Source organism: Macaca thibetana, chromosome 9 (assembly GCF_024542745.1).
Source record: "Macaca thibetana thibetana isolate TM-01 chromosome 9, ASM2454274v1, whole genome shotgun sequence".
Taxonomy (NCBI): Eukaryota; Metazoa; Chordata; class Mammalia; order Primates; family Cercopithecidae; genus Macaca; species Macaca thibetana.
The window spans coordinates 78081532-78094775 of record NC_065586.1 but is presented as its reverse complement, the minus strand read 5'-3'; the positions used below and the strand labels follow the sequence as shown (position 1 = coordinate 78094775).

Genomic DNA, 13244 nt, shown 5'->3' with positions numbered 1-13244 from the left:
TAAACTTTTCAATTAATTTTATTCTAACTTTTAATTGATGTTACTGAGTAGCAAAGGAGCCTGAAGGACACTGCTTTGTTTTGAAAAATGAAGAAAAAATATAGTGTTTATAAAAAGAAATACAATTATTTCTAATAACTATGCTTTCATTTCAAATAATTTTCAACAAATTAGTGATGTAGAATAAATACAATTCCAGAAGAATCTAGGATTTTTTCTATTGCATTGCTTTTTATTAATTTATAGCTACTTGAAGGCTTTGAAAAATTGAACACCAGTAAAACTGCCCTTCTTTTGTTGATATGTTTTATTTTCTTGTTTCAGTTTTTGATTCAACTAGTCATTCACCAGAAAAATTTACTTAGGTCATTCTTTCTTGGTCATCCTTTCATAGCATTTAATGCAAGTGTTACTTGTTGTAGTCTTTTGTCTATGAATCTATTAATGCTGAGAAACTGAACATTCCTAGGAGTGTCCTAATAGGAAAGAAAAATTAACAATTTCAGCTGTATTTTTACTTAAATAAATATTCATATAGTTTGCCTTTCAGGATCACGACAAACACTTTGATTATGTAAGAAGGTCTTTGTATACACATCAAACTACCAAGAAGTCATATCTGATTTTATGCTTTTCTACTACTCTTCCCCAAAACACTTGTTCAAAATTTTTACTTTTAAAGGGTCTGAACTGTGTGTCAAGCACTGACATCAGCATGTTACTTGAATTATCTCATTAAAGTCTTGTGATACTCATGCGGTATTAGCAGTGAAGAAACTGAAGCACAGAAGCTTCAGGTAAAATGTCCAGTTTTAGAGAAACTAAACAGTAGAGTCTGGAAGACCAATTAATGACCTGTACAATTGCCCAGTATTGTGTACTGACCTAAAAAGGCCTATGAGAGATCAACCCATTAAGATCCATGACATAAAGAAAATTGTTTGTCCTACAATATCCCAATCTGGATAAAAGCGCATACAGAGAATATGCTTAAGCATGATGACAAAAAATTAGAAAGAACTGTGAATGCACTTTACAAAACAAAAAGGAACACAAGGGAAATTGGAACCAAGTTAAAAATTACATATGTTCATGTACACATAACAAAAGCATGATCGTAAATAAACTGAGTCAACACTGTACTATGAAGGTGAAACTTTCTTTTTAGGATAAGCTAAACCTTGTATAACTTGTAAAAAAATGCAATCATGTATTTTTATGTACTAAACCCAATATTTCTTTTGGCTTATATACTAAAAACAGGAATTTCTTCTTGTAATGAAAAAAAACCACAGGCATCAAGGAGTAACAAAATTAATGTCTTAGAATGTAAAATATAGAAGTACCAGTTAAGGTTTTTTTTTACATAATACATGTGGAAACTGCATCAGAATTTTTAAAAACCTACAGCGTAAGTGTTTCTGACAATAAGCAATCACATTCTGCTGGAGGTAACTTTAGTAACGTCAAGCAAAAGTCTTAAAATTATGACAAGTGGTATTCGTTTAAAATACTCTCAAGAGCTCTTAGAAATCAAGAATACAGTATCTGGACCCTTGATTTGAATCCACACTCAATCTCTTTCTAACTGGGAAACTTGGGACAAAGTTTTAAACTTTCCTGAACATATCATGCCTAGCTAGTAATAAGTTTAGAAAATACTAGGGGTTTATAAAGTTACAAAAATCAAATGAGTTAATAAATGTAATGTGCTTAAAGTAATAACTGGCACAAAATAATTGTAACATAATTCATTATTATTTTTAATATCTAAATTCTCTAACTTGGAGCTATTTTGAACAGATAAATATATATAATTAAAAATTTCTAATACATGTTTTTCATTACTTATCATGTAGAAAACTATAGCTTTCCAGATGAAAATATAGTATCTAATGTAGAAGTCACATATAATATTTATTAAATTGGAATGCTATCATTTTAAATTATTTTGAAGCTCATTAAAGTAAGTCTGAACTGGCCAACTTTTTATTTATTAATTAAATGTTTGCCTAGAACAGTTAGTATCCTTTTCTAAGACTTAATTCCCAAATCTACAATCTTTCTTTTCCCATTTGGAAATGGGTAGGAATACTATTCCTTTCTTGCCCATCCCTTTCTCTATTTTCATTATAATAACAAATATGCCCTTGCCTAAGCATATGCCCACAATTAACAATACAGATTCACTGTACTGTTTCACCAAATTTAACCTGTTATTTTTGGAAATAGGATGTTTAAAAATGGTTTTGTTATTCCTTAATACAGGCCAAATGTCATCAGTATATAGTGGTCCAGATGTATTCTAAATATCAATTAAAAAACATTCTTTAACCTAACAACACACAACATATTTCAAAGAGTGAATAACTGTGAGAAGCTTGGAAATTGTAGGTATTATTGAAAAACTATTTTTTTTTGCGTATGTGTTACAAGCATTTGCATAGGTTATATGTTTTATAGCTCTAGTTATAAAAATAGAGAATGAATTATATTCCCTCACATTTGTACAAAATGGTCAGCAAGAATACACATCTACAGAAGTTTAAAGTATTTACTTTTTTTTAGTTAATTCATGTTTCAGAACCTTAAAGACAGCAGATCATAATACCCATTGATTATAATGTCACATTTCAGTTATTATATTATTATATTTACTTATTATAACTTTTAGAATTTTAGGCGGAAAACAATAATTCTGAGTATAAAATTTGAATATTTGTACCCTAAAAATTTCCAATTCCATTTTCAATAATTTAGTAGAATGTTTCTTAGAGAAATAAGAAGACATTTAAAAACATGAAGTACTAGGTTTTCAAGTATATTGTAAAGCCATAAATAATATATAATCTAGCAGTGGTATAATAATTAATATATTATTTTTCAATTATATTAAGTTTTAAGAACTCGATGCTCCTAACATTTTTAAATAATACTACATAAAATACAACTCAAATGATATCAGCTCAAATTCATGTATACATCTTCGCAGGTAAAGTCTTTTAAATTAAAAATAATTTAAAATTTTGTCATACATTTATGAACCCATTTTAAAGAACATGATATGTCATGCAAATGTTAATTTAATACATAATGCATTAGTAAAAACTGTTCTGAATATATACATATATTATGTTTATGTTAGAAAACCATTTTTAAACAGCAATTAGATTGCATTGATTCATAAAATTATTAAATCACAGCATTGCTAAACTCAATTTTTACTCTCCTAAGCATATTGGAATCTATGAGAATATACAGTAGAGATAGTAATTTGAATAGAATTTAACTTACATGTTTTGGCAAAGAAGAAATAAAAACTGGAATATCATGGGTTTCTAACATGCCTATTTGTTAGTTGTCCTTTTAAAAATTTCTTTATAGAAGCATTTTGAGTGAAGCCCACAGATTATTTAATAACTTATTAATTAGTCAAAAAAGTCTGTCCTTGCTGGCAATGTGGAATACACCATAGAGCAGGGGTCCCCCACCCCAGGGGCTGCAGACGGGTTACCTGCTCATGTTCTGTTAGGAACTGGGCCTCACAGCAGGAGGTGACCTGCGGGACAGGTAATGCTGGGCAGCATTACCACCTGAGCTCTGCCTCCTGTCAGAACTCAGAGCGGCATTAGATTATCATAGGCCCAGGAACCCTACTGTTAACTGCACATGTCAGGGATATAGGTTGCACACTCCTTATGAGAATCTAATAACTAATGCCTGATGATGTGAAGTGGAAGAGTTTCACATACCCCCATCCCCACAACCCACTCACCCAGCCACTCCTGGTCTGTGAAAAATTTTCTTCCACAAAATTCGTCCCTGGTGCCAAAAAGTTTGGGACTGCCGTGTTAAGGTGAAAAAGGGTACATGTGGTAATTATAAAAAAAAGAAAAAGTTCAATAAATATAGGAAAAAACTCTAGCATACATATGAATATGTGGACATATATACTTACATATACATGATTTTTCTGATTTGAAGAATGTATAAAAAATGAGAAAGTGACATTGAAAGCCCTTTTTAAGGATCATTCATAGTTAAATATAAATATACTCTCTCTATATATATGTGTATATGTTATATATATTTATATATATATACACACACACATTTTATATAGACAGGGTCTCACTATGTTGCCCAGGCTGGTCTTAAACTCTAGCTCAAGTGAGCCTCGGCCTCCCAAAGTGCTGGAATTATGGGCATAAGCCACTGCGCCTGGCCCACAGTTAAATATCTTAAGTCAAAACTTATAATTGTAATTGTACTTCCTTTCTCTTCCTTGCTTCACTCTTGAAAGGAATTCAACCCTGAAAAAGAGGTGGAGACTTAACTGAGTCATTCACAAATAAGAACTTTAGAAAAGTGAAAAAACATAGTTACATGAATCATTTCTAATGATTTGTTCATCTTTAAAGCATAGGCCAATATTTCAATTTTACCCAACTTTACGCAGCTGTATGATGCAGTCCAGAAACATCTTAGTGTAGAGAATTTTTTCATAAAATGTAAGACATTTTATTTAAATTAAATGGCTGATCAACCATAAGAATTCCACTGTAAAGTAACCAAAGAAGTACAATTCTTAGAAGACAATCATGAAACAGTTTTAAGAATTAAAGAAAAGTAATCACTTTTCACCAGGAATCAAACTTTTAGTTGGCATAGCATAAAATAATTTCTCACATTTGCAAAAGAAAAACCTCCAGAAACCTGCAGGCGAATGTCCTCTCCCCACTCCCACTCCTAAAGAAAATACAGGCTGGACCGAGGCACCATGATTTCTCCTGCCTTTTGGATTTGCTGTCTGTACCACAGATGTGTCTTCTAGTCTAATCCCTCTCATAAAACTGAGCAAATGGCATACCAAGAAATGGCATACCAAGACAGAGGATCTAACATGTGTTTGACCTTTCTGAAGCATCTCAAGTCCCTGGATTCTACCTGCTGTTCTCCATATTTTCAAACATGTTCTCACTGAAGTATCACTAGTCCCTGGATTCCACCTCCTGTTCTATATATATTTTAATGTTAATGTCCTATTCTCGTTGTTAAAATGTGAGTTTCTATACAAGTTGTTTCTTATTTGTACCTGAAGACTTTGAATAGGCTCTGGCACTCCCAGACATGGGATATCAGACAGATGCAGGCCTTAACTAGGTCATAGGACTGGACTTACATAGAAGTGGCTGTGGTTTGTGAGACTAGGTTGTTGTGGTTTGTGAGACTAGGTTGTTGTGGTTTTGTTGTTGTTGTTTTGTTTTTTCATTTTGTCTAAGGACTTGAAAATCTTCAGGGGACATGTGTGTTAAGATTTGTCTTCTTCTAGTGATCCTCTTTTAAAACACAAATCAGTCCTGTTAAGGAATCCATTAAATCAATATTAGTGTGAATGGATTTTTTTAGGTAGCATGGATGAATTCAATGTAAATGCAAACGTAGTATGTGGAAGAAGACCTATTCTCATTCTGTGAATATAGGACAGGGATGAGAATATATATAACATTATAGTTAATGAAAAATATATGTTTCTGGTTTATGTGAAATCAATTTATTTTATATATATATATTCTACAGATATAATACGAATTTCATCAGATCACAGAGGATGAGGAGAGAAAAGATAGGACTGGTGGCTACTAGATCCTCCTGGGGGATTATTTTTTAAAAGGCAGTCTTTGGCAATAATGGACACTAACACCTTCTGATAGATATCCACTGGCTTGAAGAAAAAAAGTGTCAGAAATTTATCATTGGAGAAAAGTCAATGTTTCCATTAGTATTAATGTAGCTAAAGATGGCTCAAGGGTAAAATTATTCAAAATACTATGCATCACAATAGTGCCATCCTGTGGACTACTCTCTCACCCCATGGGGAAAGGGGCTATGTCAAAGTAAAAGGAATTTCTAGAACAGCAAAACAAAATTATTTATATTTTTTTACGTAGAAATTGATTGTGTTTGCTATCGGTGGTGTAATTATTTTACAAAGAAGCCCTTGAACTATGGCAGAAATTCTGATTGTTGTGTCACTATGTGTCAACCTCAATATATCAATCCTAACGCCTGTGATTTGGGATTAATATGAAGCAAAAACAAACTTCTCTTAGGTTAAGTTTATTTTCCAAGATTTTAACTAGTTTCCTAATTTTTTCCCCAGGTTTCCAAATTCTTAGTGTAACACCAACCAAATATCAAAAGAGATTATTAGAGTTTCAATAAAAAAATAAAGAATAAGCTTATAATTCACATTATTCCATTACATGCATTATTAGAGAGGACATTTTATTAAAGCATGCAAGCTGCATTTTTTTTTTTTTAATTTCGACATGTAGATAGTTTAAACTAGAAGCCAGCCAACACTTTGATATAGCATAAGACAACTGGGAAATGTCAGTTGAGTAAAGTGGTTATTTAAAGAAAATAAGCAAATACAATATTCTTTTTGTCTATTGATATGTGATGCTGTACTATTATTGGGCAAACTTTTTAATTAGTAGAAAACTCTAATGCTTACGATCACAAAAACATGTTCTGTAAAATAGCACTGTATATGAAAATAGTACAAAAAGCAGAAATTAGAACTCTGACACTATAGTGTCAATGAACATCACACAGATTGAATACCACGGTAATGAATGACCAACATCTTTAGGCTGGAAAGAGTGGGAAAAATTAAGAATTTCATGGAGATGTTATTTTCAAAAATAGGCTCAATAAAATGACCTAACTCACCATTGGGTTCAGAATGTGATCAATCATCTCTTTCACTTTTATGTTACCTTTGTGAAGTTTTATTAATGGAAATGAAGAGATGTACTAGAAAAAAATGATTGTAGGCACTGTTAAATTCACTTTCTCTTTGTATAATTTCATGAAAGTGACCTGAACTGCTTTGCATTAGTAGGGAAAAAGATAAATATATAAATACATGAAATTAAAAGGTGAGAATAAAAAATAAAAAAGTTGGTATCTATCCAAGTGAGAAAGTGATAATCATAATGTTTAAAGTTATCATCAAACCAAACCCATCAGTACACTGATTTTTTTTTAACTTAAGATTTTAATAATGCTGAAACATTTCTGTCACCTCAGTACTAGTGCTTTTTAGTTTAAATCTCAAAGGGCCACCATCCAAGGTTGCAAATATACAAATGATAAAACTTTGTTATTTGAGAATGCCCATCTTCTAACAGGACAGCCATGACAATAATAATGGCATTGATAGAAGAAAACAAGAAAATTTCAAGAAGATAAATACTAGGGAAAGTTTTTACATTAAAATGCAAGTATGACACCCTCCCTCACAAAAATCAAGTTCATTAACACTAAGCCTGTCAATTTCATAGAATACTTCTTGAACTAGGAGAACTGGAATCACCTATCCTGTTAGATATGCAATTAATTGGACCCCCTTGAACCAATATCTTGCATGTTAGGAGTTGTAAATCTCAATTGTTAAGCATCTTCAGGCACTAAAATTTGAGAAAAACTGTTCTAGAGCCTGGAACTAAAGAGTTTATTTGAAAGTCAATAGTTACAAAGGAGAGCTGTTTCTTCCCTCCTTGGGATTCTCAAGTCTTTTCAAAGCATTTACCAAGTGAAGAATCCACCCTTTGAGATAAACCTGCTCGTGCAGATTTAAGATAAGGTTGATTTCTGCTGACGATAATCCATCTTCTACACACACACACACACATACACTCTCAAACACACAATGCTCAGAGTTTTGCTTTATTTCCTCCTCTTCTACACTGTCCTAATTCTCCTTCAGTACAGTCCATCTTCCTAATTTTGTCCTACTCTCACCACTTTCATGGTACTCTGGTCTCCCTATACTCTCCATGTCCTCCAACACACCTGGATCAGCAGGAAGCCTAGGCATACACAGTATATACCCAGGAAATGTATAAACTATACTGTCAGGGGATACGTTTATTTTAATTCAGGGCAACCCAACTGTGAGCTGCCCTAAGGGGAAGAATACAAGTAACAAGGGCCATTGCACAGAGGGAGATTTACGTTCAGACTGAAAGCTACAAGTGTACAGAAGCAAGAGAGAAAGAAAGAGAGAGAGAGAGAGAGAGAACAAATAAATAAAATAAAAAAGCAAGCAAGCACAAAGTAGCAGCAGCAGTTCAAGTTCCAGATTCCACTAGTTGCAGTTTAATGTAAAGGGATCCTCGTAGAGGAGAGATGTTATTGAGGCCAGATCTTGGACCTTGCCTCCCACTGCTTTATAGGATATCCTGAAATCTACAGCACACATGTGTGAAAAAGTGGATAAAGCTATCTAATATTATTCTACTACAACAAATGAGATCAGAAATAAAATGTACAGTAGTGTCTTTATGGAACCAAGTATTGCAAGATCCGAATACTAACGGGTTCATTTATTTCACTGATTACCGTATGTAGATATGAAATTCCAGGCACTGATTTTTCATTAAACCACTCTCTTAAGGTTAACTTGCGTCTCTCTCTTTTCACCTATGAATCCATATTCTTGCCATGTAAATTGTAATATTGATTTTTAACATTTCCCCACAGTTCAAAAATATTGTTTGCCAAAAATCAAGGGCCATTTCTAATAATTCACGTAATTCCTGTTATTAGCTAATGTGTAAGAGTAGGGAACAATTAAACATGCTGTATACAAAATCTTACCATGCTGAATTGCACCCAAGATATTAGTTCAGTCATCCTCCCAATTACCTCAAAACTAAAAAGGATCAGATACTTAAATGAAAAACTTCAGGCAAGGTAGGAAAGAAGTCTTTTATCATCCCTGTATATTGCAAAAGTGTTCCATTCTCTCTAAATTCACATTATATTTATTAATGAGCAGCACATGGAAAGAAAGAAAATGAGAGAGAGAAAGAGAAGAAGGAAAGAAGGAGGGAAGGAAGGAAGAAGAAGGAAGGAAGGAAGGAAGGAAGGAAGGAAGGAAGGAAGGAAGGAAAGGGAGGGAGGGAGGGAAGAAGGAAGGAAGGAAGGAAGGAAGGAAGGAAGGAAGGAAGGAAGGAAGGAAGGAAGGAGAGAAGGAAGAGAAGAAAAGATAAAGAAGGAAAGAAGTCAGGATGGTGGGAAAGTGAGAGACAGAAAGAGAGACAGAGATAACGATGAGAGAGATAAAAGAGAGAAACTCTAATGTCTTTGATATCCCCCAATTTAAAAGATAAGGATGTGACCCCTCCCCTCCATTTACATATAATGGAACAAGCCAAGTCTCCATTCACTACATGTGGACATTAAGAAAACTTGCATAGGGAAAACTTTTGGGGGGCAATGAAGGTGATTTCTGAGCTGCCACTGCAGTTGTATATGACACTGACATTTTTTCCCATAATTCTTGCCCACAGGAAACACATCCTTTAAGAAACTGAATAAAATCAAGTTGGACATTCTTAAAATCTACAAGGTATCAACTTCCCTGAGAAGCTCACATTCCCCCAACACAAACATATATATGTAAGGAGCAAGGCATTCAGGCGATGAGCTGTGAAAGGTACTTCCACCTTGTGAGGGTGCCAAGAATTTGGTTATTCCTGAACCTGGATCTGAAAAGCGGGGGTGGGGTGTGCGATGATAAATGAGGGTGAGAAGAATGTTTCCATGAAATCAGACACCCTTTTGGAATCTGGGCTGAGAATCAGGATCCCACCCCCTTGCCTACCTCCAGGCTCCAGTAAGCAACCGCTTGCGTCCTCCCCTGTGTTCCTTCCGCAGCAGCGGACGTAGGGATCCCGAGCAGCCAGGGAGCTTATGTCCCGCAGAGAGCTCCTGCCAAGCGCTTCTCTCTCGACTAGTTACCAATTGAGAAAAAAAGGGACAGAGACACACAACAAGGATGGTGATCAAAATCCAGTGTCAGGCACCAGTGTCCCAGAAGGTTCCGGCTCCTCTTCTGCGCCCTTACCGGGTTCTTTTCGCCTAGCAAAGGGTCACCCAGGGAGCCCCCAGCAGCAGATCCTTCCCTTTTGCTCCTCCTGATAGCGCCAATCTTCGCCGCCACTGCCACACTGCGCGCCCAGCTATCCACTCACCGCACAGCGAGAAGGCCTGGCGGAGACAGCGCGGGGGGAAGATTAAAAGGATAGATTTTTTGGAAGGGTAAGGGAGAAAAACTTTGATGTTGTAACCACACACAGGACTGAGAAGAAACCAAAACAAGTTGCAGCTTCAGGAGCTGGGAGGACGTTTTCGCCAGCTCGGGAAAAAACAAAATCACTCCCTACCAAAATCAGGGGGTGTAAGCTCCCCGCTACTTGAGCGATCACCGAGCGCACCTCGCAATCTCTGATCTTCGAACCTACTGAGAAAGCACAGGGCAGGGGGAGTCCTGTTGGTTCACGCCCGGGGTGCGAATACCAAAAGCGCCTCCCGCTGGAGAGGCTGCGGGGAACTCGAGGCAAAGACAGGAGGTAAACGCTGCGCTGGGAAGAGCGAGGGGAGTCCGAGCTGCCGCCTGCAAAAGCAGAGACGCGTCTCCCTTTGGGCAAAGTGACTGCTACAAAGTCTGTTCCCTCCTGCCCAGGGACAGAGACATTTAAAGGCCTGAACGGACGTCAGCACCAGTCGAGCTCGCTGGGTGAGCGCCAGGTCTCCCCGCCCCACGGATTGTAGCGCGCATAGGGCGATCTGATGCTCGCGAGGTAGAGAGTAGCTTACTTGGGGAGAAAACAGAGCTGGTGGCGCTGCGGAGTGTCAAACCCTGAAGCCCATCGTCAAGACGTTATACCGGTGGCAGTTCCGCCGTGAGTGCACTTGTCGAATTGAACAGAGCCAGAGCTGCGTGGAGAGGGGTCTGGCCACTCTGCGCGCGCGCACCCAATATTGGGTTACCAAGGAGCTCAACACCTGGTTTTTAGAAAAAAACAAAAAAACACTTTTCTCTTTAGCTCTGGTTTGAGTCAGTATTCTGATTCGTTTCTCAAAGTTAGTTGAAATCCACCGAGATGTTTTTTACAAGAAAGGGATTAGACTTTTCTCTCTTGAAATTCCAATCAAGGCAATACTCAATCTTTCCTTAACCTCCACTGTCTGCTTCCTAACTCAGAGTCACAATGGATGAGAGTATTCAAATGTCTTCAAATAACCATTACCCTGCATTCTAAGGCGATTTGTGTACTGAGAGACCATTGGTAACTTAAAGAGCCTTTGCACAAGGAAGTTGTATTTCTTATAGTAATACCTTTCTGTAAGTGGTATCTTCTGAGGATTCGGCATCTATTTCCAGATCGACAGTGAATAATTAAATTCTAAAACTCAGAAATATAATGGAAAGTGGATTTATTTTTGCTGAGTAAAGTGATCAATTATGTTTCCAACTTGTTTTTACATTTTTGCGTGGTATATCAGCTATTAAAGCCACAGAATCAAACAAAGATGGAAAAAAACGGAATTCACATTACTGTGGTCCTTTCCTACAATTCCTTTGAGGAAATACGTGTGTTTGTGTGTATTATGTGTATATTATATGTACATATAAAATACTGTCTGTGCTATTAGGAGCCCAGGTTCTGTGCTGAGCACCTTGAGCCTTGGGTAGAAAGTAGTGAAGAATGGGTAATGGAATGGAGAATCTGAAGACCAAAGGAACCTGTGGTTGTGAAAGGCATTTACGGCTGTATGTTTTTCCTTGTTTAGTTCCAACCTAACCAAGGTAGGGTCTTCCTTGTTTAGTCACTTGAAGTCTTTCAAAAGTGACATCAGTTTTACTTAATAATTCCACACTGCACACAAATATCAAAACATCAGAATGTATCCCATAACTATATCACAGTTATGGTTTGTCAAATAAAAATAGTATTTTTAAAGTGACATAAACACAAATTCCGCCAGACAGCAGGGCCCATATTTATTCCATTTTGCACAACCGCCCAGCGGCCCTCCCTCTAGCGGCGGTCAAGGAATCTGTCTCTCTCTTTCACTTTGTGTGTGTTAAGTGTGTGTGCGGTCGCGCGTTTGTGTTGGGAAGGTTGACCACTAAGAGAGCTTACAAGTATCTGTAGGCTCTCCTGTGTAACCTCCTTCTCTTCCTAGCCAGGGCCTTTCACCCGTAGGCTCTCATGCGCTACTTCTAGAGCATCCTCTGATGTTGGTCCTGAACTGGGAGAATATGACCAAACTTGACAGAGCCAGTACTGTCAAAAGGCGTTAGAAACTTCGGAAACTGGCAACAGTGACAGCATTTTTGCTCTACGAAGAATACGCCCAGAAGGTTCAGAAAGAAGTCGGAAGTGGGCATGGGGAGAAAAACGTTGAAGGGCTATGGAAAAGCGTCAATAACATAAACTGACTTTAATTTTTCTTCATAGAAATACGTTTCCGGTGAAATTTTCTAAGAAATTGGGGGACAGTTAATTTGCTTGGTTGACGCTCACACTCCTCGCTCTCACTAGGTCTCAGGTCTTCCAAGCCTAGCACTCTCTCAGAATGCTTTCGGGTTGAGCGGGAGGGCCTCCTCACAGTAAGCGGGGCAGAGAAGGCAATGCCAGCAGTGCTTTCCTGGATTTCGCGACCACAATCCACCATCCCAAACCTCACTTCCCATGTCCTTGATTTTTGAGGCTTTTTGGGAGGGCATGACTTCAGGGAACATCACTCTTTCACAGATCAGGGGAGCATAGTCGGAAATCTTGGGTTGTATTCCTGACTCAGTCTGGGTGCGGAGCGAGCGGGGACAGGAATCGAGATGCAAAGGCAGACGCAACCAGCGCACCCGCGGACCGCGCGCGGCGGGAACCAGCTTCTAGCCCGGAGTCTGGGGTGCCGGGCGTGCTCAGGAGGCTGGTGGGTGTTTATTCGGGATCACTGGGACATCAGGATAAAGGGGTCACTCCAATCCCTTGCAGATCAGATTCTCGCGGACTCCATGGCCAGACCTGCACAGCGCCCTTCATATGGTGGGCGGAGAGGGTACTCCTTGGCCGAATTGATCCCGCCCTGCCCCCACAGGGTCAGCCCCGCGCCCACCCACACATCCAGTCTCCGGGAACAAAACTCTGTCTGGATCCACACTGACCCGTTGACGCGCTTTCCCAAAGGAGGAACGACACTAACAAAAGCAGAATCATTCGTGGGAGGTTTTCCACCAAGAACTGTTACCTACTTCCCCGTGTAATCGGTTTCCACTGAAAGGGATGGGAAAAGGATCTCGCCCTCTGCTGTCCCTTTCGACTGGCCCGGGACTGCGCGAAGCCTGGAGCTGCAAGGGAGGGGAACCCCGGCACCCCAGC

General features: G+C 37.9%; 1 protein-coding gene across 1 annotated transcript in view; it reads right to left on the bottom strand.

Annotated features, from left to right (window-relative positions):
• PCDH15 (protocadherin related 15) overlaps positions 1 to 10597 on the bottom strand; it is a 1784920-nt gene extending 1774323 nt beyond the window's left edge. The window contains exons 1-2 of the mRNA XM_050805159.1: positions 9923 to 10597; positions 9680 to 9808 (exon numbers count right to left, since the gene is read on the bottom strand). The gene's annotated coding sequence lies outside the window, so the exon portion shown is untranslated. The remainder of the gene's footprint in view (positions 1 to 9679; positions 9809 to 9922) is intronic.
• Positions 10598 to 13244: the final 2647 nt, after the last annotated feature.